Raw genomic sequence first — 27,384 nt, 5'->3', positions numbered from 1 at the left:
GGTTAAAGCCATTTGGCTACTGGCATATTGTGTAAGGTTAAGTGCCAAAAACACACATCATCACATTTTCTTCTATACGATAGACAACAGATTGTCAAGTACTATTTGTCAGGTGTCAGGCATTTTCTACAAGGGGTATCCTAAAATCATGACCGGTTGGGGGCATTTGAGAACTAGGGCTAAGAAACATTATAATGGATACATTAAAACATAGACATTTACACCCTGAATGTAGATGAACCCTCCTACACCGTGGAGTTGAGTTGTAAAGTATGTTTTATATGTACAGTATATATATTGTAAAGTACTGAATCCACCCAAGCAGACACAATGACATTTTTATAGAGTAATAGACAGGGCTATTGTATTCTTAGTCGATTCTGTCTGGATATTGTTGCCTGAAGATGATGTCAGGCCATTGAATACTGGCCAGAGTAAAAGATTATCATGCCGGAAATCCCACAGAGCGGCTCGGGATCATCCAACTTTCTGTCATGTTCCTGTATTAACCATTAATTAATGTGAGTGCTGTGAACCATCTATGACAAATGGCGTACGAGACGCAGTAAGAGAGAAGTGAAGACATTGTAATGAACAAGTATTAAGAGCCCCATCTCACCTTCCAGGATTTTCTTCCTGTCCTTAAATAAGTAATAAGACTTTCATTTCTTTGGGCTTAAAACGAATCATTTTTCCATTATAGAAATTTTTCCTTTTTATATATTGTACACAAAAAAAGCATTACCTTCCAGATATCTCTCAGGAATAACTCTTGTTCTATTCTCAAAATTGTTCTGGGCCAACAGTGTTCAAATATTGTGCTTGAAATTAAAACAGGATTATAGAAGTCCGAGGTCAGCACTTCCTCAGATATTCATTATCAGACCTTGTAAGTTAATAGACAAAAATGATTCAAATCAATTTACTCTGAAATGTAGCAAGGAGAAATTGTTACATTCGATGTGGATATTTCCTACTACTAATTGTATATTTGGCTTCCCCAAAGAGGAGCTGTACACTACAATGTCTGACTGGTATTATATTGAGGTCCAGCCTTAAAGGGGTTGTCCCATCTCAATGATCCTATCTATACTGGTTAAAAAAAAAAACGGCTTTGCTATGAAGAGCACAAAACGCTCCCCGGCGCTCACTGTCTGTCGGATTTCCGTCTTGTCTGCAGAAGACGGAAACCTGACAGACAGAGACCGAATGCAGATGTGAACGAGCCGTCATCTGATACTGTAAATCCAAGTCAGTTATGTCTCCATGTAAACACACAGATAATACTTTGTTTGTTCTGTACAAGAATCTACATATTATCTGACCTGCAGAAGTGTTCTGTGTCCATTCAGCAAGAGGGAGGAGGGGGGAGAGAAATACAGGAAGTGAGAAGCAGACACTACATGCAGCCTGGCTGAAAGGCTGACATGGGAGAACCCCTTTAAATGGAACCTATCAGGTGATTTTTTTTCCCCCTACCATAAACTGCCCCCATCATGTGAAGACTGAAGTTATTCCCTTTCCATTGGTGGCCTCTGTAATCTTACTATTGCAGTAAAGTGAAGTTAGGAATGTTTCAAAGTATAAAAAATAATATGCAAATTAGGCTAAGTAGTCACGGAGGGCAGAGAGTAGCTGCAGTCTAGACATGACTGACATTTCCCTCAAAGTCCCAACACTCCCTGAAGCCACCAAACACCCTCGCTCTTCTGTCCTAATTTAATGCAGGCATTGTCATGCCTGCTTACCCTTGCACTATTGCTAGCTTCAGGAGGCTGATGCACATGCGCACACATCCTAGACCTTCAGTACAAGAGCACTCAGGAAGCCCTGCTCACTATCAGAGGGAGCAAAGGAGTGAGCAGAAATGTGCACACCCAGCCAGAGCCAAGAGGGGGTGAGGGGACTGTGAAGGAGAGATCAATCATATCCGGGAGATGTTATTATCAAGCTGATGGCCGGACAAGGCTGAAACTGGTCCTCGCTGTTCCCTCCCACCGTCATTATAACTTTTTATGTTTTAAACAGTTATAACTTCATTTCGGAGCAACAAAAGGATTACAGAGGGTCAGCAATGAAAGGGGAATTACTTCATCCTGCACTTGGTGGGGTCTGTTTATAGTGGAAAAAACAGTTGACGGTTTCCCTTTAAACAGTTTGGCTGCTTTTATAGGGGGAGGTAGACAACCCTGCTTTTATAAGTAGCGTTACAAATTACATTGGCAGATTTCTATTATAAGGAGCACTCAAGACTACATGACCATACTGCTGAAATTGACAGTGGTGTAACTAAAGACTTGTGCCCCCAATGTAAACTTTGACCATGTCCCCTTATCCTCTCCCTGCAGCATATTCTTGATAGCAATGCTTATGGTACTGCAGCTGGATCTCAGATACTTGAAAGTGATACAGCTATAGTATCCACAACTGTGGTTATAAAGAATACAGCGATTGATCACCTTGTGGCATGTAAACAATTACAGGAGCTGCATGTTCTGGAAAGCAACTGACCTGCAGGGTCCTGGCAGTCTAAAAGCTAAGAGATCAGTGGAGGTCCAACACCCAGGATCGCTGTTGATCAACTGTTTGAAGAGACCGTGGTACTATTGCGGGCACCATGACTCCATCCCTGTTATTGTTTTATTGTGCCGATTTGATGTAATTACAGCCTGTAATAACATTGCACAGCTGCTATAAAACAGATGCGGTGCGATGTAAATACTAAAAGGTCCCCCATTCAGTATAATATTCTCCTCAGAGAATCAGTGGACAAGTCATTTACACTAGCAAAATCCAAAGGGTCAATACTATAAGAGATCATTTCAAGGTTTGATTCAGTAGACAAGAGTCATCCAGTCACAAGCCAAAGTTTGATTTTTAGGGGATCAGTCTGAAGCAGTGATACACAAAGACACGTCACAAAGAAAAATAAGGAAAATTATTCAAAGCAGGTGGCTGAGGAGGGAGAAAGTTTAAATAGGCTTCCTTAGCTGGTAATTCCACAAGACCAAAGAACTCTGACACTGCAGAAGTTTCTCAGGTCAGCACGAAAACCTTAAAGTAAAAGCCAGCAGAGCTGATACTCATGATACCCTGTTGTATTATTATGTTGTACTACAACTCTAACTGAAGTATATCTGCAAGATACTGTACATAGTATTGCAAGGTATACTTACATTAGGAGGTTTATATTTCTATGTTGTTCTCTCCCTTTCACCTACAGGACTCTATCACTACGTGGCAGATGTACAGATTTATTTGGCCAGACTACTATTATAGGATATGTTCCAGACTAAACATAAAGACTAGAGATGAGCGAACACTAATATGTCCGAGGTTCGGAATCCGATTCGAACAGCCGCACACTGTTCGACTGTTCGAAAGGATTTCTAACCCCATTACAGTCTATGGGGGGAAATGCTCGTTTCAGGGGTAGGAAAAATTCGATAACATTATACTTACCAAGTCCACGAGTGACGGTCGGGCTGGATCCTCTGTGCAGTCTTCTCCCGGCGCAGCGTCCCCCCATCTTCTTCCGGCTGAAATCACTCTGCCTAGGCATCGGGGCCTAGGCAGAGCCGACTGTGCAATGGAGGGCATGCCCGCGCATGCGCAGTCGGCTCTGCCTAGGCCGGATGCCTAGGCAGAGTGAATTCCAGTCAGAAGATGCCGCGGGGACGCTGCATGGAGAACACTTCTAAAGGTAAGAGAAGAACCAGCGTTGATTGGCAGAATGTATAGCATTCTGCCACTCAACGCTGGTTCTGCATCGAACCTTAAACTTCGAACAGCTAGTAGTGTTCGATCGAGTACGAGTATTTCGAATACCATAGTATTCGATCGAACACCTACTCGATCGAACAGTACTCGCTCATGTCTAATTTAGACATCTTTGTTTGGGGGAGGACCAGGCTACACAGCTCGACTACAATTACTGGTGACATTGCAGACTATACAGATTGCTACTATAAGGAGATCTCCAGACTACCTAGTCAGTCTGCTATTATAAACTGGATTGACCAGGCAGAAGACAACCACAGCTCAAAGGCTCATTAATAAAATATTTACAAATGTATCATTTATTAACAGTTTGTAAAATTACCCTGCATGTTATATACTGCTCCACCATGTGCGGGCATATTTATTGCCTTTACAAGTTTATTACTCATTAGCATAAATTGTGCCATAGAGATAAAATGTGAGGCCGCCAGGATTCTCAGTTTTGGGAAGAACAGAGGAGAGCAGAGAGTGGAACACCAGTAAAGACAACACTGTGGACATCTGTAAGTAAACCCGCCGATGCAGCTGTGTTATATTATAGTACCACATTAAAACACTTCATTAAATTTGCCACTAAAGTGAATCCTCACTCATCTACAAGAATAAAAACATTACTTCACCACATTCACAAATTCAAACCATGTATGCATGAAGCCCACATACAGCATAAATCTAAGAGCCCGCCAGATCTTAACACAAATAATTTACAACACATTGGGGTTATAAGGCAATCCTCTAATAATAATTTACAAGTCATGTGAACTTAATACATGATTCATAAAGTCTTTGACATACAGCAGAGTTGGTGTCTATGATTTAGTGGTGCTACAGTATGGAAAACGTGTACTTTTTGTCTCCATATTAGTTTAAAGATCATTGAAAAGAAGCTCGACAGCTGTTATGTCGCTGTAAACAATTATTCTCAATTCCCCAGATCGACATAGATTTGTAGTCAGTATGAAACCATGTGCAGGCCATGAAACATTAAGAAAAATATATCAAGATTGGATGAGCTCAGGAGTGAATGCCATATCATCACATAGACCACCTACTTCTGATCTAAGCTGATTTGGTCCACAGAACCTGACCCTAGATCACTATAGATTCTCCTATGAGCAGGTTTGGAGGGAATATATAGTCCAATAATCTTATGATAGTCATAGATATATGTAAGGGGATCACACTCTATGGTATTTCAAATTAAAGAGCCCTTGAACCCCTTTGACACTGCTTGGAGATTTCTTCTCGTGTTACAACATTCTAATATACTTTCATAATTTAATTTTAGTTGTAGTCTGCTATCTACCAATTCACACAATTGTTCACAAAAACAACTCTTTTTGGTATATAAAACATTCCAATGACCATAATGCATAAACACCACAGGTCAATGGACTGATTAGCACACTTAAAGAGGACCTTTCATCAGATTGGGCAAGGGCAGTTCTATATACTGCTGGAAAGCTGACAGTGCGCTCAATTCAGCGCACTGTCGGCTTTCCCGATCTGTGCCCTGGGTAAAGCGCTATCGGTCCCAGTACCGTAGCGCTTTACAGTCAGAAGGGCGTTTCTGACAGTTAGCCAGGGATGCCCTTCTGCCCAGCAGCGCCTATCGCGCTGTATAGTGTGAGTGGGGAGGAACCACTGTGCAGCGCGATAGGCGCTGCTGGGCAGAAGGGCGTCCCTGGCTAACTGTCAGAAACGCCCTTCTGACTGTAAAGCGCTACTGTACCGGGACCGATAGCACTTTACCCGGGGCACAGATCGGGAAAACCGACAGTGCGCTGAATTCAGCACACTGTCAGCTTTCCAGCAGTATATAGAACTGCCTGTGCCCAATCTGATGAAAGGTCCTCTTTAAAGGACACCAAATTTACATGGACCTGAATGTTTATGGGTCAACAAATTTTTGTCATTTTACAAAGCTAAGTACTGGTAAAAGACAAGTAACTAACACAGTATGAGCGCCAAGCTCTGTAGAAACAACCAAGGAAATCCTGTGGTATACACTGTCTACCAATAAGTAATTGGACACCCAGTAAATTTCGGCGACGGTGGAGTTATGGTGTGGGGGTATTTCTCCTGGTATGGACTGGGATCCTTGGTCCCAGTGCATGGTAGACTTAACACCGACACCTATTGCGCTATTTTAGATAATAATGTGCTTCCTACATTATGGCGGTTCTATGGGTCAGACCAATGTTACTTCCAGGATGACAACGCCAGCTGTCAAGTAGCGAGGTCTACCATGTCTTGGTACAGTAATAATCAGGTTAACCGACTGGACTGGCCTGCCCAGAGCCCACACTTGAACCCTATCAAGCACCTCTGGGACGAATTGGATTGCTAAACTAAGGAGTGCAGCAGCCGTCCAAAATCGGTGAAAGACTTACCTGTCTTCTCCAAGCCGAATGGAATAAAATACCACTAGCCATCATACAAGGACTTTTGGAAAGCATGCCTCGGAGGGTTGAGGCTGTAATTCCCGCTCGTGCCGCTTGGACCACAGGTATCCAAATACTTATTGGTAGACAGTGTATATCAGATAATTCAGGAAACAACAAAAAATAAAGATAAAGCAAAAAAAAGATTAGGGGAGGGGGAGGAAAGTAAGAGAGGAGAGGAGAATCTTTTCACCTCTGCTGGGCAACAAATATGTTTGTAGACTCTAGTTTCTCCACCCATTGCAGTTTAGAGGCAGGGGACCTCCAAAACTGGGGAATAATTTGTTGCACAGTCATCACAAAAAAGCGTAGAAGACCCTCTGGTGTTAGTACTAGCGAAGCATAGGACAGCTTGTTATACAGAGCATTGACCCCCTCAAAACTCCCACCAGATGCGTAACATGGAGCCTAATTCTATGGAACATCTCTAGCACCTATCGCAGACAGAAGGCAACATTCTGTGGAATCTCACTAGGATTCTATACCATAGTGTCAAAATTTTGAAGTTGAGTTCCTGCAAGCGACAAGAGACTGAAAGTTTAAGGGTGAACAAGAAAGAATTAGCCCGGAATGCCTCTGGGATCGATGCACCCAAGTCTCTCTTCCACACCTCTACCATCATGGCCCTTCTTGCAGTTTTGCTGTATACTGTACAATAGGGAGATGTCATGAGTAGGCACAGATGTGGAAAAATTAAGTTTCTCAAATGCAGTTAGTCCAGCGAATAGTACATCTAGGAACACTACAGAGCACACATAGCTGTGGAGATGGAAGTATTGGAGCCACGCTCCTGACAGAGTCCTATTATCCCTCAGCATTTCAAATCAGGGCTGGATCCTTTCCAGGACACTACATATCTCACTCTAGGTAATGGGTACCCAGGTAATGAGAGGACTACAGTAAGATGGAAGAAGGGAGGGAAGCCTGCATTACTAACTAGAGGTACCAGGTGACCTGGGAATGACACAAAAACCCCAGTAGCCACAAACTCACTCCATGCTTTGAGAATGCCCAACAGGAATGTGTAGATCCCCAAATCACTCCAGCCTGTTTCCTGGGGGTAACCAAAATACTCCCTACACCAAAGGATGAAGCTGTGTTCTATATTCGCCTATAGCTTGGATACCCTAAAATGAAGATGATCCAAGGCACAGGTACTGATACTGTACAGTACAGTACAGTAACAATATTTTACACAGGTAAACCTGCTCCACCCATGAACCTAATGAGAAAACTATATTTTAGGCAAGGCATGGAGTGCCATCACATAAAGAGAGACACCTTGCGACATAGCTAAGCAAAGTGATCCAATGAACAGCGATGGGTATCATCTAAAGTTTAGACCAAGTATCAATTTTAAGAGTATTGATCCTGCCAAACCATGATAAAGATAATAAATTGCATTTCTACAGATTAGATTCCAGTGTTTGCATGAGAGTGAGAGAGGTAGTTCAAAGAGAAAAGTGGATACCCAGGTATTTGATAGAAGTTGAAGTCCATCAGAAGGGGAATTAACTAGAGATGAGCAAGTACTGTTCGGATCAGCCGATCCGAACAGCATGCTCGCATAGAAATAATAGACGTAGCCGGCACGCGGGGGGTTAAGCGGCCGGCCGCCGTCAAAGCGGAAGTACCAGGTGCATCCATTCATTTCTATGGAGCGTGCTGTTCGGATCGGCTGATCCTAATTGCATCCATTCATTTCTATGGAGCGTGCTGTTCGGATCGGCTGATCCTAACAGTACTCGCTCATCTCTAGAATTAACCCTTCAGATGGCCAACCTATATCTCCTGCAAAATGATATTAAGTATCTCAGATTTGTGGAAGTTGACCTTGAAGTGACTTTTTATACGAAAACAGGAAAATTCCTAAATCACGTGAAAAAACATAAATCAGCAAGTTATCCTAGTACCTTGGAGTCCTACTTAGGAATCCTAGTACCAATAGTCAGCCCAATCACCAACAGATTTTTGTCTTAAAGCGTTCGCCAGGGGATATCATGCAACCTTGCCTAGTCCCATTTCTGATCAGGAACGTTCGTGTCTATGTCTAGACCCAAAATCCGGACTGCAGACTGCACCGCTAAGGGAATAAGGGAGGGAAACTTCCCCTGACGCTACGGTGGCTAGCTAGGCCCTGCCTGCGGGTGGTAGTCAGCTGTTCCCAAGCTAGCCTTGGCCCCAACAACTCCTGGCTCTCTAACACGTAGGCCTAGCCGACAGGTAGGGCGAGAACTACAAGAGAGTTAGGGACTGGGGATAATAAGGTGGTCACCCCTACCGAAACCAAGGTGCAGCTGTAGACAAAACAGGATGGGAAGTGCTGGACAACAGAAACGCAGCACAACACAATACGCAACAAGAGAATGAGGAGAGGGACAGTGGAGAGGTGAGGAAAGGGTTAACACAGGACTGGAACAAAACAAACTGGAACCCAAACTTCCTCACAAACACCAAGACAGTGACTGGCAATCAGAACTGTAGGACAGGGCAGAGTGGAAGTGTGGAGGGACAAACCAGACTCACACGCAAAGCAACACTCACACCACTTCCAAGTCAGCTTAAGTTCCAAAAACACTCCTCCTCCCTGAGCCACGAATTCTACGTAGGATGCAACAAATACCGGCAACTAGTGAAGCCAGCCCTCCTCCTAATAAAGGCCCCAGAATCGTCTCCTTAGGATAATGACAACGACCAACACCTGAGGTTCGCTCCAGAGAACCTCAAGCATACACTGAAGGCCGATACCAAATGCACAAACAGAATGGACTAATGGCAAGGAAACGCACCCGAAGACCACAGAACCCCGGATCAAATCCCCACCAGAAAAACACACAATTTTATTACCAGAATCCAGGTCGTGACAGGAACAGGGCCAAGGGGTCCAAGTGCAAAGCCATGATCCATTCCCACCTATGCATTCCCAAACCTATATTCACCAGTGTCAACTTTAGGAATCTCCGATTTCCCCCGTAGAACCCTTTTTCCACATAAACTATTAATAAGTACTGAGGGACCCCCCTATATCGAGTCCACAAGATCAGGGACATAGTTTTGATGGTGTTGTCCCTGGCTAAGTGGACAGGGACAAAACTCGCCTGTTCTGTATGGATGATGGCAGGGATCAGGGGAGACATGTAAATCTATTAATTGGACCCCACAATTTACCACTTAAAGAGGAACTTTCACCACCTCTAAAAAAGTCCAGTCCAGTGATTGCTCCACTGATTCTGGCTTAGTTGGAATTTTTTTCTGTAGCTCCTACAGAGCAAATACTGCTGTTAGTTTTGGTGCCTGACATGCTATTTAGACTTGACACTATTAGAAGGGTGGTATCAGACAGGAGCAAGCAAGGAGTGTGATTCTGAGATCTGACACTGGCTGACACACCCCCTGCCTGACATCACCCTTCTGACATTACAAAGCTTAAATAGTACATTAGAAACCAAAACTAACTGCACTTGTTGCTTGAATGATGGCCCAACCACTGGGACCCCCAGCAATCAGGTGAATGGAGAACACAAGTCCCCGTTCTGAAGACTGAAGGGCCCCACAGAAGTGAATCGAGGGCCAGCCATGCAAGCAACCTGGTTCTTCATTCAAAGAGAGGATTCAGATCTATTGTTCGATGTGGGTCCCAGTGGTTGTACCCCCAGTGATTTGACACCTATCACTTATCCTGTGGATAGGGGATAAGAGTCAACAGTTGCACAATCCCTTTAAGCCATTTATTGTACCTTATGTCATGCTATATTGTGCTGCATACCACTAGCAAAGTAGTGTGATTGATGATAGGCCAATTACATATATATAAGAGCGTGATGGAGTTAGTTATTGAGAATAGGAAGATAAGCTCTCAAGTAAAGAAATGCCTCATGAAGGGTGTTGTTGGGTAGATTTTGAAAAGTCTGAGGTATTGCCAGCATTGGGAGTGGGTTTTAGACTGTCTTTTAAGTTAAAGTCCTCCCTGTCACCAGGAGAGATGGCTGGATCATTACGACTTAAGTCTGGTGTGAGTCCATAGGCTCCCATTTGTCTCATTTACTGTCGCTTGTGGGGAAAAGAAGTAGCACTCATTATTTAGATTATTTTGCACCAGAGCTTAGATAGAGCTGCATTCATGAGTCAGTCCACCAATCACCAGAGAAAAGAGTGCATTCTCTGGAAAGTTGAAGTGAGTTCCACCAGAGGAATTTGGAAGATAATGCTGGAAAGAGAAGCAGTGCCAGTTCAAAGAAAGCTTAGAAACTGTGAGGAACTGTGCTGCCGTGACTAGAATTCAAGATTGTGCAGTTGCAACCAAGAAGATCTATTGCCAGTGCTGCCAAGCAGAGCTGACAGTGAGGGATGTTACTCTGTAACTGTCAAGTTTGTTGCCTTCTTGTGAGCAATTTTCTTTAACTTTCCAGTTCATGGTTTTGTCTGCCTTCGTGAGGCTTAAGTGGGATCCAATAGGCACTAAATCCCAATCAATTAAGACAATATACCATCCTAACCAATTTCCAATCCCTTTGCACTCCTCAACAGGAACTTCTCTTTCACTGTGACTCCCCAATTTGTTGGGGACACCCCTTTTCCAAGGACATTATCTCCACACTTTTCACTTTTTAGTCCATGTACAGGGATATGGACTTACCTGCATAGAGACTACTAAATCGCTACCTCTCAGAGTGTTCCTTGTACATATGGCAGCTGACCAGGCACCAGAAAATATCCAATGTACAACATAGAAGGGACAGGCAGAACATATTAAGATACAGGAGTCAAAACAAGCCAAAAACAGCAACATGTATCAGGTAGGTCAGAACAAGTAGACAAATACAAACTGAGGAAGGAAGCCAAAGGTCAGTACATGCGTAAAAGTGTAACATGCTGAACAATCCAGCAATAGCGTTCACAGAAACTAACAATGCTATGGACTTATATTTACTCAGGTCCTATGCTGACGACAGAGTAGACATACATAGGTGGGATTTGCCTGGGATTGGCACAGCGGTGTGCCCACCCTATGGGCAGTGCCACGTACAGCAGCAGAAGTCTGTACACAGAAGCATGGAGAGACTCTGCTTGGAGAGATAGTACGCCAGTGAGTGCAGAGCGGCAATGTTACAAAGTGCAATAAAAACAGCCATTTCCTACTTTAAAGGCAAAATAATAAATGATAGTAAAGTGCAAAAAACACTGTTAGGGCCTGTGTACACGGAGTAAACGCACGTGTAAAAAATACACGTGTAAAAATAATACTTCCATTGACTTCAATTACATTTTACACTTGTATTTTGATGTGTATTTTGACATGTTTTTTTACATGTGTAAAAAATGTCATTGAAGTCAATGGTAGTCTTATTTTTACACAATGTCATGTATTTTTTACACGTGTATTTCGTCAAAATACACGCGCGTTTACTCCATGTGAACGAGCCCTTATAGAAGCATCAAATATACAGTATATCAATCACTATTTTACCCACAGTATTGTTCCTGTGAGACACTGTCTGAGCAGAAGTAAAACTAGAAGCTTCCCTCTAAGGTGCAACTCTGAGTTTACTATGGCTGTGCCCCTCTGACAAGTAAAAGTTAACAGTACTATGTAGAGTCTAAAAGCTTCAATATTTGTCAGCACCAGGGGGCTAAGCAACTGCTCCTTTAAATCCCCCATTCAGCCATGTTATTAATACATGTATATCAGGGGGCATGATCTATAAATTAGACAGAAAGCGTGTTGAGCTCCATGACCCTTGAGTATGCAAGAATGGCAATACGCATACGGTTGGTCCAACATTCCCGAATGAAGGACTGAGTATGATATTGTGATATATTTTTCATGCTATTACTAATGTATATGTGTTTATAGTTTAATTGACTTTATATGGATTTATATTATAGAAGGGGGCAATGACGTAATTAAAGTCTCTTTTCCCCTCCCTAGAGCAAATTCTTGATATTGTTGGTTATGGGTGCTGCAGCGATATTTCAGATACTTGCACCGGATACAGCTTTAGTGCCCTTAACTGCAGTTATCAGAAATACAGTGATTGTATTACATTCCCACAGTGGCCCCCACACAGTATTATGTGCTCCCAAGAGCCCCTCCCTTTCCCCCTGAACCGGTGCTATCATGATAGTCAGGGCTCTCCTCAGGCCTCAGAGTATAATAAGTAGAGGCCCAAGACAAGTGATTAAATATAACAAACACTTATACTCACCTTACCTCATCTCTCCTGGGCATCCTCGCTCAGTCCTGCTGTCTGTGCCATCCTCTTCTGTCAGGTAACTCAGGTCTCGCACTCCAGACGTCATTGCTAGGGCCTGTGATTGGGCTTCAGCAGTCACATGGGGTGCGATGACCTCAGTTACTGAGTAGAAAAGCCCTGTAGTGGATGCTAATCCAAGAACAGGTAAGTATAACTATTTTTTTTAATTTTTACTCACCTCCCCTGTGCTGGCATCCAACCACTATCATGTGGTCCAGGGCCCTGGCCATTTCCAACTGGTTGCGGGCCTGGTCGCGGTTGCACCCCCTGCAACCACGATTGTTACACCACTGGAACTTGGGTTATTCACATTTGTATTAGGGATTTGTGTACAGGCAATTACACCAGCACACAGTTTACCAGAGTGTGTAGTTTGTGAGAAGGGTGGACACCCCACATCATGGGGTTGACCCCGGTATAGCACATGTAGCATTTTTTGCTTTTTTAAGTGTTTTAACCATAACACGGTAGAGCTAATAAATTGTTATATTTATATAAAGTGATTGAGTTGTGTTATTTATTAGCTTTTTGCGCACATGTATTCAGTGGTGTTTCAGTCACGTTGCTGCATAATGTCTCTCTTTGTAAATAGGCTGGAGAATAGGTAGAGTTTGCTGGAAAGGCATGGAACCTAAGATATCTGGGTGACAAACACCCTCTCTTACCAGTCTGGTTCAAGTGAAGGTTGCTGGGAATGTGGAAAGTCCTAATTCCTTCTACCATTACAGTAACAGTGTAGAAGAGCCAGTCTGTCTGTTTTGTATTCCCGGTCATTCCAGGCCGCTTTAGAACGGTAGTTACTGCAATCTCAGCCATGAAAGGAATGCCCTTTTAAATATGGTGAAAGGTCCAAGAGACCCCGGAAAGAACAAAATTGAGAGAGCATGAACCCCTCGTGCCAGGTACTAGAAATCTCACTGATTATACAGTTATTATAATGGGTTTTTTATAGTATGTGATGTTCACTTTACAGAGTTGACATTACATGAACCATTAGCAATGTGTAAGTCATTATACTGGACAGATGGTTTAACTAAGTTTTGTCCTTGCACTATTTACATACACATTTTTCAGTAAAATGCAAACAGGACAAGCCACATCATTAAAATTGCCATGAGGGGATTTCATTCTCATGGACAAGCTGTGTCTGTTACAGTAAAGCATCTGGGATCATTCAGAGTGGAGGTAAAACTATAGCCTGGGACTGAGTGCAAATACAAGACTGGGAAGAGCAGAGATCGATAGTTGGAAACAGAGGCGGATGTACCATTGAGGCAACCGCTGCAGCTGCACAGAGGGCCAGAAGGTCAGGGGACCCACTATCACCCTAAAACTGCTTCCTAGAACCTATTAGATTGCATAGAAACCCCTGGCCTATTGAATGTTTGGCTAACAATGACTTAGATTAGGTTCACATCTGCTCTGTGTTCTCCCTCATCTGGCTGCACCACCAGTGGCATAACTACCGCAGAGGCAGCTGAGGCAGCTGCCACAGGGCCCAGGACATTAGGGGCCCGGGACATTAGGGGCCCGGTGACAGCCACTACCACTGCGGGTTTTTTTTTGTTTTATTTTTAATAGGCCATTACGGGCCCTATTTGAGTAAGTGACACCACGGGCCCCACAAACACTATCATTATACTCGAGGGACTTTGCAAACCCCTGAGTATAATGATCGGCGGACCAGGAAAGGTAAGGGAACGTAAAAAACGCTGTTACTTACCGCTCCACGATCCTGCCAGGCCTCCTTCCTACTTGTCTGACGCCTCTGACGTCACATGAACCCGGCCTGCTTTCCGGGTCATGTGACGTCCGACGTCATAGAAGAAGGACAGCAGATGAGAAGACAGCGTAGGAGCCGGGGGACAGGTAAGAAACAGTAATTTTTTGTTTTTATTCCATCGGGTCTCCAATTATTATACTCTGGGGTCTGAAAAGACCTCAGAGTATAATAATTGTTTATGGGTGTCCACTATGGGCTATAATACTGTGTGCAGAGGCCAATATGGGGCATAATACTGTGTGCAGGGGCCACTAAGGGACATAATATTGTGTGCAGGGGCCACTATGGAGGATAATACTGTGTGCAGGGGCCACTATTGGGGATAATACTGTGTGCAGGGGCCACTAAGGGACATAATTCTGTGTGCAGGGGCCACTAAGGGACATATTTCTGTGTGCAGGGGCCACTAAGGGACATAATGCTGTGTGCAGGGCCACTAAGGGACATAATACTGTGTGCAGGGGCCACTATGGAGCATAATACTGTGTGCAGGGGCCACTATGGAGCATAATACTGTGTGCAGGGGCCACTAATGGACATAATACTGTGTGCAGGGGCCACTAAGGGACATAATACTGTGTGCAGGGGCCACTAAGGGACATAATACTGTATGCAGGGGCCACTAAGGGACATAATACTGTGTGCAGGGGCCACTAAGGGACATAATACTGTGTGTAGGGGCCACTAAGGGACATAATACTGTGTGCAGGGGCCACTAATGGACATAATTCTGTGTGCAGGGGCCACTAATGGACATAATACTGTGTGCAGGGCTTACTAAGGGACATAATAGAGTGCAGAGGAGGGGGTCGGTCGAGGTCTTTGGCGTTGGTGTCGGTTGGGGGAGCTCCATGTCAAAAGTTCGCCACGGGGCCCGCCGTTCCTAGTTACGCCACTGTCCACCGCCAAATGGCAGAGAGCCTAACTGCCAAAACAGAAGTTACCCATGGACACTAGTGGTCCCCATAAACTATAATGGGGTCCGCCAAGTATCCGACATTTTCATACTGAAACTGTCAGAGAGAAAAGTCTTCATACACAACTTTTCTCTCCGTCAGTTTTCGGCATATGTGATCTTAGCCTTAACTTGTTATACAAACATATGATTGTGCTTTATGATAAGATATGGAATAACAAGGGACCCATATTCTGTTACTGCACGGGGGTCCTGTAATGTTTGCACCAATTTGTGCAATGCTTAGATTGTTAAGGAGGACCTTTTACCATCTTGGGCACATGTGGTTTAATACATCGCTAGAAAGCCCACAGTAAGCTGAATTCAGCACCCTATCGGCTTTCCCGTTCTGTTCCCGAGCTGAAGAGCTATTGGTGCCGTTACCGTAGCTGTTCAGTGTCACTCAGGAACACCATTCCTTACAGTAGCGTCTATAGCGCTGTACTGTGAGAGCGGGGAGGAATGCCCCCTCCCCTCCTGATACTTTTCGTCCATAGACATCATCGCTGGGCAGTAAGGAACAACCGCTTTCACAGTACAGTGCAATAGATGCTGCTGTGAGGTAGAGCATTCCTGACTGACTGTCAGAAACGCCCTTCTGGCAGTGAAGAGCTACGGTACTGGCACCGATAGCTCTCCACCAGGGGCACAGAACGGGAAAGCCGGCTTTCTAATGGTGTATACACCACATGTGCCCCAGGAGGTGAAAGGTCCTCTTTAACCTTCCCGGTTCAAATGGGTATAGACAATAAAATAAACAAAGTCATACTGTTGAACAATACCTCAAACTAATAATAATAAAATAACTTTATTTATATAGCGCCAACATATTCCTCAGCACTAGAGATGAGCGAACACCGTTCGAATGAATAGATATTCGATCGAATATCAGGCCGTTTGAGGTATTCGATTCCAATCGAATACCACGAGGCAAACGCAGTAAAAATTTGTATCCCCTCCCACCTTCCCTGGCACTTTTTTTGCACCAATAACTGCGCAGGGGAGGTGGGACTGGAACTACGCCAATGGAAAAAAAATCGGAAAAAGGAATTGGACCAGAGTTAATTGGCCGAATGCCATACAGAATACAGCATTCGGCCAATCAATGCTGGTTCTGCAGGAGGAGGCGGAGTCTAAGATCCGTCCACAGCAGTTTCCACTGTGGTCCGATCTCAGATGTAGCAGTGCTGACATAGCTCTGCTACACGGAGCAGCAGCCGAGCTCAGCTCACGCAGAGATGCAGCAGAGCTGAGTGTGCAGCAGGGTTCAACGCACACTCAGCACTGCTACATCAGATGCAGCAAAGTTGAGTGTACAGCAGGGTTCAACGCACACTCAGCACTGCTACATCAGATGCAGCAGATTTGAGTATACAGCAGGGTTAAAATTCCTCTTGTCTCAGGATTGGTGGGGGTTTGTGATCAGACCCCAATTGATCAGCAATTTATCCTTAATCCTGTTGATAGAGGATACAGTTAGGGCCAGAAATATTTGGACAGTGACACAAGTTTTGTTATTTTAGCTGTTTACTAAAACATGTTCAGAAATACAATTATATATATAATATTGTCTGAAAGTGCACACTCCCAGCTGCAATATGAGAGTTTCCACATCCAAATCGGAGAAAGGGTTTAGGAATCATAGCTCTGTAATGCATTAGCCTCCTCTTTTTCAAGGGACCAAAAGTAATTGGACAATGGACTCTAAGGGCTGCAATTAACTCTGAAGGCATCTCCCTCGTAAACCTGTAATCAATGAAGTAGTTAAAAGGTCTGGGGTTGATTCCAAGTGTGTGGTTTTGCATTTGGAAGCTGTTGCTGTGACCAGACAACATGCGGTCAAAGGAACTCTCAATTGAGGTGAAGCAGAACATCCTGAGGCTGAAAAAAAAGAAAAAATCCATCAGAGAGATAGCAGACATGCTTGGAGTAGCAAAATCAACAGTCGGGTACATTCTAAGAAAAAAGGAATTGACTGGTGAGCTTGGGAACTCAAAAAGGCCTGGGCGTCCACGGATGACAACAGTGGTGGATGATCGCCAGATACTTTCTTTGGTCAAGAAGAACCCGTTCACAACATCAACTGAAGTCCAGAACACTCTCAGTGAAGTATGTGTATCTGTCTCTAAGTCAACAGTAAAGAGAAGACTCCATGAAAGTAAATACAAAGGGTTCACATCTAGATGTAAACCATTCATCAATTCCAAAAATAGACAGGCCAGAGTTAAATTTGCTGAAAAACACCTCAAGAAGCCAGCTCAGTTCTGGAAAAGTATTCTATGGACAGATGAGACAAAGATTAACCTGTACCAGAATGATGGGAAGAAATAACTTTGGAGAAGAAAGGGAACGGCACATGATCCAAGGCACACGACATCCTCTGTAAAACATGGTGGAGGCAACGTGATGGCATGGGCATGCATGGCTTTCAATGGCACTGGGTCACTTGTGTTTATTGATGACATAACAGCAGACAAGAGTAGCCGGATGAAGTCTGAAGTGTACCGGGATATACTTTCAGCCCAGATTCAGCCAAATGCTGCCAAGTTGATCGGACGGCGCTTCATAGTACAGATGGACAATGACCCCAAGCAGTGGCGTAACTACCACCATAGCAGCGGTAGCAGCTGCCACAGGGCCCGGGACATTAGGGGCCCGGTGACAGCTGCTACTGCTGCTATCATTATGCTCGGAGGTCTTTTCGGACCCCCGAGTATAATGATCGGGGCCCCCTGTTGGTGGAATACTTTCCACCAACAGGGGGCCCCGAAGCTGCAGCAACGGCTGAGACACAGGAGCTGCAGGTCTGGCTCCTGTCAGCGCTTCAGATGTTCCCCCTCTCTCCCCCCTCCCTTTCTCTGCTGTCCTCTGCCCACCAATGAGAGGAGGAGGCGGGGCTTATCCCTGCCGTCCTGCAAGAGCAGAAGAGGAAGAAGCTGCTCCAGGAAAATGAAACTGAAGATACACAGGTAAGTACTGGGGTTACTATACTTATTACTATCAGGCATTTGGGGGGATTACTTGTGTTTTAGTAACTCCATGTGCCTCATAGTAATAGCAGTTAACCCCCATCATCTCCCTCACATTAACCCCTGTTTGCCTCACCATAAGAGTTACTGATATGTGAGACATATGGGGGTAATAATAATGAAGACACTTTATTATTACCTCCATGTCTCTCACATATCAGTAACTCTTATGGTGAGGGAGTTAATGTGAGGGAGATGATGGGGTTAACTGCTATTACTATGAGGCATATGGAGTTACTAAATTGTAATGCACAGGACCAGATTTTTTTTTATCCACAATTTGTCCTGGTATAGCGGTCAGCATTTAGTATTTAGTCCTGTAGGGGCCACTAAGGGACATAATACTGTGTGCAGGGGCCACTATGGGGGATAATACTGTGTGCAGGGGCCACTATGGGGGATAATACTGTGTACAGGAGCCACTATGGGGGATAATACTGTGTGTAGGGGCCACTAAGGGACATAATACTGTGTGCAGGGGCCATTATTGGGTATAATACTGTGTGCAGGGGCCACTAAGGGACATAATACTGTGTGCAGGGGCCATTATTGGGTATAATACTGTGTGCAGGGGCCACTATGGGGCATAATACTGTGTGCAGGGGCCACTAAGGGACATAATAGAGCACGCAGGAATGCGTAGGAGGGACTCAGTCGAGATCTTCGGTGTCGGGGGGGCCCCATGTCAAAAGTTCGCCACGGGGCCCCGCCATTCCTAGTTACGCCACTGACCCCAAGCATACAGCCAAAGCTACCCAGGAGTTCATGAGTGCAAAAAAGTGGAACATTCTGCAATGGCCAAGTCAATCACCAGATCTTAACCCAATTGAGAATGCATTTCACTTGCTCAAATCCAGACTTAAGGCGGAAAGACCCACATACAAGCAAGACCTGAAGGCTGCGGCTGTAAAGGCCTGGCAAAGCATTAAGAAGGAGGAAACCCAGCGTTTGGTGATGTCCATGGGTTCCAGACTTAAGGCAGTGATTGCCTCCAAAGGATTCACAACAAAATATTGAAAATAAAAATATTTTGTTTGGGTTATGTTTATTTGTCCAATTACTTTTGAGCTCCTAAAATGTGGAGTGTTTGTAAAGAAATGTGTACAATTCCTACATTTTCTATCAGATATTTTTGTTCAACCCTTCAAATTAAACGTTACAATCTGCACTTGAATTCTGTTGTAGAGGTTTCATTTCAAATCCAATGTGGTGGCATGCAGAGCCCAACTCGCGAAAATTGTGTCACTGTCCAAATATTTCTGGCCCTAACTGTACATTTTTTTCATGTCATAACATTTTTAAGGGGGTTTGTCAGGCTTATCATTGTTGATAAGGGAAAGTCCAACACCCTTCAACTTTACCTTTGACAGCAGGGGCTAGAAATAACACAGAGAATAGAGCCAATGAACCTGGAAGAAGACAGTTTGCTTTGATTGTCCTTTTTTTATCTTTTGGAATCAACCAAATTTTGCCTTCTGTTTGTTGTCACCCTGAAGCTGTGTTAGACTAGTAGGCTGTAAACCTAGATTACTCCTTGCACCCTGTCAGCAGTCTCTCTAGCAGACCACTACAAACAACACCATCATCTTCCAGTGGAAACCCCAATAATAATACCTCCATTCTGTCCCTAAAACAGGCAGCTGAAGCTGGTTGAAGGCTACATATGACTTTTTCATCACTTATGGTGTTTACCATGTTGGATACAAAATGTGTTACATTTATCAGTGGAGTCCTGGGTTTGAATCCGATCAATGACAACATCTGCTAGGAGGTTGTATGTTCTGCCAATGTACGTCATGGTTTTATCTGAGTACTCCGGATCCTCCTCCACTGACAGGGAACTTACATTGTGAACTCTTTATGGGACAGTGACTGACAATGTCTGAAAAGCGCCATGGAATATGATGGTGCTACATGAGTAGGAGAAATAAAAAATCATAGGACAGGTGAATGCGGGAATATTAAACATGTAATTAGATTCATTTCTTTACATTACATTGATGGTAAACATGTTTGTAACTGGATTTTGTTGGTGCCGTTTTCTTGTAGCTACCTATAGAACTCAGCGTACTGCTCAGTATGCTGTACTATAGCGAGCTATACCAAAATGGCACTCAGACACGCAGTACTAGGCATGCCTGAGTCCCATTTTGGTGTGGTTATAGAACAGCATACTGATCAGTATGCTGAGTTCTATAGGTAGCTACAAGGAAATGGCAATCCGCCATGTGCAGTAGTGCTCAGAACGGAGCGTTACTGCGCATGCACAGGATTTGAAGCGGATGTAGGTGGAACAGCAAGTGTGGAGTAGAAGGGCATAACAGAGCATAAGCCACGGAGGGGCATTACTGAGGTATGACATGGGTGTGCTCGCTGACCCTGGGGAACGCCCAGGGTGCTCGGTGAGCCTCCTTAGCATATCGTTTTTACCGATTTTTAATAAAAACAGGGGGTGTTTGGAAGAGCAGGAAGCAGAACCTGAAGCAGAACCTTTTTAAAGGCCATTCAGGCATATGCTTAGTTCAAAATCCTTTTTATGAGTGATAGGGCCCCTTTAAGACTGAAAGAATTAAAAAAAAACAAAAAAAACAAAAACAACTATTTTGTTAGTACATTGTTTTTCCATCCAAATGATAAAATTCTTCATCTTCACTTTCATCTGTCACTAACTAGAGTTATAAATGTGAGGTTCTTAGCACACAGTTTGATGAATTGTGTGAGCCCATCTGCCCCGTCACAGCGACCTCATTCAGATGGGTCCCTACACTAAGACTAATATACCTCTATATTAAATGCTGCACTCCCCCTATAGGGAAGACCCCAGAGAGAAAGTACTCATAGACTGCACTGTAACAGTAACTATATAAGAAGATTATCTCCTGTCCTGTATAAAGTGTTAGTATAGGGACCCATCGAAACACTAAGTGTTCGATGGGATGTACAGTGTGTGTATATCATTACTATAGATAAGACATCACTATTAGAGATGAGCGAACACTAAAATGTTCGAGGTTCGAAATTCGATTCGAACAGCCGCTCAATGTTCGTGTGTTCGAACGGGTTTCGAACCCCATTATAGTCTATGGGGAACAGATACTCGTTAAGGGGGAAACCCAAATCCGTGTCTGGAGGGTCACCAAGTCCACTATGACACCCCAGGAAATGATGCCAACACCTCTGGAATGACACTGGGACAGCAGGGGAAGCATGTCTGGGGGCATCTAACACACCAAAGACCCTCTATTACCCCAACATCACAGCCTAACAACTACACACTTTACACACTCAATACCACCTCTCTGACAGTAGGAAAACACCTTGAAACATGTGTATTTGGCACTTGCAGTGAGGAGAGCTTGTCACCAGCAGTGAATTTGGCCCTTGTAGTAAGTTGAGGTTGGCACCAACATTTGTTTTGAAAATCAGGGTGGATTGAGCCTCTAACCAGCAGAGTTTGGGCAAATTCATGGTGGAGGGAGCCTCTAAAAACCCCAGTTTGGACCAATTCATGGTGGAGGGAGCCTCTAACCAGCCCAGTTTGGGCAAATTCATGGTGGAGGGAGCCTCTAAAAAACCCAGTTTGGACCAATTCATGGTGGAGGGAGCCTCTAACCAGCCCAGTTTGGGCAAATTCATGGTGGAGGGAGCCTCTAACCAGCCCAGTTTGGACCAATTAATGGTGGAGGGAGCCTCTAACCAGCCCAGTTTGGACCAATTAATGGTGGAGGGAGCCTCTAACCACCCCAGTTTGGACCAATTCATGGTGGAGGGAGCCTCTAAACAGCCCAGTTTGGGCAAATTCATGGTGGAGGGAGCCTCTAAAAAACCCAGTTTGGACCAATTCATGGTGGAGGGAGCCTCTAACCAGCCCAGTTTGGACCAATTAATGGTGGAGGGAGCCTCTAAACAGCCAAGTTTGGACCAATTCATGGTGGAGGGAGCCTCTAAAAACCCCAGTTTGGACCAATTCATGGTGGAGGGAGCCTCTAACCAGCCCAGTTTGGGCAAATTCATGGTGGAGGGAGCCTCTAAACAGCCCAGTTTGGGCAAATTCATGGTGGAGGGAGCCTCTAACCAGCTCAGTTTGGACCAATTAATGGTGGAGGGAGCCTCTAACCAGCCCAGTTTGGACCAATTAATGGTGGAGGGAGCCTCTAACCACCCCAGTTTGGACCAATTCATGGTGGAGGGAGCCTCTAACCAGCCCAGTTTGGACCAATTCATGGTGGAGGGAGCCTCTAAAAAACCCAGTTTGGACCAATTCATGGTGGAGGGAGCCTCTAAACAGCCCAGTTTGGGCAAATTCATGGTGGAGGGAGCCTCTAAAAACCCCAGTTTGGACCAATTCATGGTGGAGGGAGCCTCTAACCAGCCCAGTTTGGGCAAATTCATGGTGGAGGGAGCCTCTAAAAAACCCAGTTTGGACCAATTCATGGTGGAGGGAGCCTCTAACCAGCCCAGTTTGGGCAAATTCATGGTGGAGGGAGCCTCTAACCAGCCCAGTTTGGACCAATTAATGGTGGAGGGAGCCTCTAACCAGCCCAGTTTGGACCAATTAATGGTGGAGGGAGCCTCTAACCACCCCAGTTTGGACCAATTCATGGTGGAGGGAGCCTCTAAACAGCCCAGTTTGGGCAAATTCATGGTGGAGGGAGCCTCTAAAAAACCCAGTTTGGACCAATTCATGGTGGAGGGAGCCTCTAACCAGCCCAGTTTGGACCAATTAATGGTGGAGGGAGCCTCTAAACAGCCAAGTTTGGACCAATTCATGGTGGAGGGAGCCTCTAAAAACCCCAGTTTGGACCAATTCATGGTGGAGGGAGCCTCTAACCAGCCCAGTTTGGGCAAATTCATGGTGGAGGGAGCCTCTAAACAGCCCAGTTTGGGCAAATTCATGGTGGAGGGAGCCTCTAACCAGCCCAGTTTGGACCAATTAATGGTGGAGGGAGCCTCTAACCAGCCCAGTTTGGACCAATTAATGGTGGAGGGAGCCTCTAACCAGCCCAGTTTGGACCAATTAATGGTGGAGGGAGCCTCTAACCACCCCAGTTTGGACCAATTCATGGTGGAGGGAGCCTCTAACCAGCCCAGTTTGGACCAATTCATGGTGGAGGGAGCCTCTAAAAAACCCAGTTTGGACCAATTCATGGTGGAGGGAGCCTCTAAACAGCCCAGTTTGGGCAAATTCATGGTGGAGGGAGCCTCTAAAAAACCCAGTTTGGACCAATTCATGGTGGAGGGAGCCTCTAACCAGCCCAGTTTGGACCAATTAATGGTGGAGGGAGCCTCTAAACAGCCAAGTTTGGACCAATTCATGGTGGAGGGAGCCTCTAAAAACCCCAGTTTGGACCAATTCATGGTGGAGGGAGCCTCTAACCAGCCCAGTTTGGACCAATTAATGGTGGAGGGAGCCTCTAACCAGCCCAGTTTGGACCAATTAATGGTGGAGGGAGCCTCTAACCACCCCAGTTTGGACCAATTCATGGTGGAGGGAGCCTCTAAACAGCCCAGTTTGGGCAAATTCATGGTGGAGGGAGCCTCTAAAAAACCCAGTTTGGACCAATTCATGGTGGAGGGAGCCTCTAACCAGCCCAGTTTGGACCAATTAATGGTGGAGGGAGCCTCTAAACAGCCAAGTTTGGACCAATTCATGGTGGAGGGAGCCTCTAAAAACCCCAGTTTGGACCAATTCATGGTGGAGGGAGCCTCTAACCAGCCCAGTTTGGACCAATTAATGGTGGAGGGAGCCTCTAACCAGCCCAGTTTGGACCAATTAATGGTGGAGGGAGCCTCTAACCACCCCAGTTTGGACCAATTCATGGTGGAGGGAGCCTCTAAACAGCCCAGTTTGGGCAAATTCATGGTGGATGGAGCCTCTAAAAAACCCAGTTTGGACCAATTCATGGTGGAGGGAGCCTCTAACCAGCCCAGTTTGGACCAATTAATGGTGGAGGGAGCCTCTAAACAGCCAAGTTTGGACCAATTCATGGTGGAGGGAGCCTCTAAAAACCCCAGTTTGGACCAATTCATGGTGGAGGGAGCCTCTAACCAGCCCAGTTTGGGCAAATTCATGGTGGAGGGAGCCTCTAAACAGCCCAGTTTGGGCAAATTCATGGTGGAGGGAGCCTCTAACCAGCCCAGTTTGGACCAATTAATGGTGGAGGGAGCCTCTAACCAGCCCAGTTTGGACCAATTCATGGTGGAGGGAGCCTCTAACCAGCCCAGTTTGGACCAATTAATGGTGGAGGGAGCCTCTAACCACCCCAGTTTGGACCAATTCATGGTGGAGGGAGCCTCTAACCAGCCCAGTTTGGACCAATTCATGGTGGAGGGAGCCTCTAAAAAACCCAGTTTGGACCAATTCATGGTGGAGGGAGCCTCTAAACAGCCCAGTTTGGGCAAATTCATGGTGGAGGGAGCCTCTAAAAAACCCAGTTTGGACCAATTCATGGTGGAGGGAGCCTCTAACCAGCCCAGTTTGGACCAATTAATGGTGGAGGGAGCCTCTAAACAGCCAAGTTTGGACCAATTCATGGTGGAGGGAGCCTCTAAAAACCCCAGTTTGGACCAATTCATGGTGGAGGGAGCCTCTAACCAGCCCAGTTTGGACCAATTAATGGTGGAGGGAGCCTCTAACCAGCCCAGTTTGGACCAATTAATGGTGGAGGGAGCCTCTAACCACCCCAGTTTGGACCAATTCATGGTGGAGGGAGCCTCTAAACAGCCAAGTTTGGACCAATTCATGGTGAAGGGAGCCTCTAAAAACCCGTTTGGACCAATTCATGGTGGAGGGAGCCTCTAACCAGCCCAGTTTGGGCAAATTCATGGTGGAGGGAGCCTCTAAACAGCCCAGTTTGGGCAAATTCATGGTGGAGGGAGCCTCTAACCAGCCCAGTTTGGACCAATTAATGGTGGAGGGAGCCTCTAACCAGCCCAGTTTGGACCAATTAATGGTGGAGGGAGCCTCTAACCACCCCAGTTTGGACCAATTCATGGTGGAGGGAGCCTCTAAACAGCCAAGTTTGGACCAATTCATGGTGGAGGGAGCCTCTAAAAACCCCAGTTTGGACCAATTCATGGTGGAGGGAGCCTCTAACCAGCCCAGTTTGGACCAATTAATGGTGGAGGGAGCCTCTAAACAGCCAAGTTTTGGGAAATTCATGGTGGAGGGAGCCTCTAACCAGCCCAGTTTGGACCAATTCATGGTGGAGGGAGCCTCTAAACAGCCCAGTTTGGGCAAATTCATGGTGGAGGGAGCCTCTAAAAAACCCAGTTTGGACCAATTCATGGTGGAGGGAGCCTCTAACCAGCCCAGTTTGGACCAATTAATGGTGGAGGGAGCCTCTAACCAGCCCAGTTTGGACCAATTAATGGTGGAGGGAGCCTCTAACCACCCCAGTTTGGACCAATTCATGGTGGAGGGAGCCTCTAAACAGCCAAGTTTGGACCAATTCATGGTGGAGGGAGCCTCTAAAAACCCCAGTTTGGACCAATTCATGGTGGAGGGAGCCTCTAACCAGCCCAGTTTGGGCAAATTCATGGTGGAGGGAGCCTCTAAACAGCCCAGTTTGGGCAAATTCATGGTGGAGGGAGCCTCTAAAAAACCCAGTTTGGACCAATTCATGGTGGAGGGAGCCTCTAAACAGCCAAGTTTGGACCAATTCATGGTGAAGGGAGCCTCTAAAAACCCATTTGGACCAATTCATGGTGGAGGGAGCCTCTAACCAGCCCAGTTTGGGCAAATTCATGGTGGAGGGAGCCTCTAAACAGCCCAGTTTGGGCAAATTCATGGTGGAGGGAGCCTCTAACCAGCCCAGTTTGGACCAATTAATGGTGGAGGGAGCCTCTAACCAGCCCAGTTTGGACCAATTAATGGTGGAGGGAGCCTCTAACCACCCCAGTTTGGACCAATTCATGGTGGAGGGAGCCTCTAAACAGCCAAGTTTGGACCAATTCATGGTGGAGGGAGCCTCTAAAAACCCCAGTTTGGACCAATTCATGGTGGAGGGAGCCTCTAACCAGCCCAGTTTGGACCAATTAATGGTGGAGGGAGCCTCTAAACAGCCAAGTTTTGGGAAATTCATGGTGGAGGGAGCCTCTAACCAGCCCAGTTTGGACCAATTCATGGTGGAGGGAGCCTCTAAACAGCCCAGTTTGGGCAAATTCATGGTGGAGGGAGCCTCTAAAAAACCCAGTTTGGACCAATTCATGGTGGAGGGAGCCTCTAACCAGCCCAGTTTGGACCAATTAATGGTGGAGGGAGCCTCTAACCAGCCCAGTTTGGACCAATTAATGGTGGAGGGAGCCTCTAACCACCCCAGTTTGGACCAATTCATGGTGGAGGGAGCCTCTAAACAGCCAAGTTTGGACCAATTCATGGTGGAGGGAGCCTCTAAAAACCCCAGTTTGGACCAATTCATGGTGGAGGGAGCCTCTAACCAGCCCAGTTTGGGCAAATTCATGGTGGAGGGAGCCTCTAAACAGCCCAGTTTGGGCAAATTCATGGTGGAGGGAGCCTCTAAAAAACCCAGTTTGGACCAATTCATGGTGGAGGGAGCCTCTAACCAGCCCAGTTTGGACCAATTAATGGTGGAGGGAGCCTCTAAACAGCCAAGTTTGGACCAATTCATGGTGGAGGGAGCCTCTAAAAACCCCAGTTTGGACCAATTCATGGTGGAGGGAGCCTCTAACCAGCCCAGTTTGGGCAAATTCATGGTGGAGGGAGCCTCTAAACAGCCCAGTTTGGGCAAATTCATGGTGGAGGGAGCCTCTAACCAGCCCAGTTTGGACCAATTAATGGTGGAGGGAGCCTCTAACCAGCCCAGTTTGGACCAATTAATGGTGGAGGGAGCCTCTAACCAGCCCAGTTTGGACCAATTAATGGTGGAGGGAGCCTCTAACCACCCCAGTTTGGATCAATTCATGGTGGAGGGAGCCTCTAACCAGCCCAGTTTGGACCAATTCATGGTGGAGGGAGCCTCTAAAAAACCCAGTTTGGACCAATTCATGGTGGAGGGAGCCTCTAAACAGCCCAGTTTGGGCAAATTCATGGTGGAGGGAGCCTCTAAACAGCCCAGTTTGGGCAAATTCATGGTGGAGGGAGCCTCTAACCAGCCCAGTTTGGACCAATTAATGGTGG

The sequence above is a fragment of the Leptodactylus fuscus genome, chromosome 7, assembly GCF_031893055.1.
Source record: "Leptodactylus fuscus isolate aLepFus1 chromosome 7, aLepFus1.hap2, whole genome shotgun sequence".
In the NCBI taxonomy this organism is placed as follows: Eukaryota; Metazoa; Chordata; class Amphibia; order Anura; family Leptodactylidae; genus Leptodactylus; species Leptodactylus fuscus.
This window is presented reverse-complemented; position numbering follows the sequence as displayed.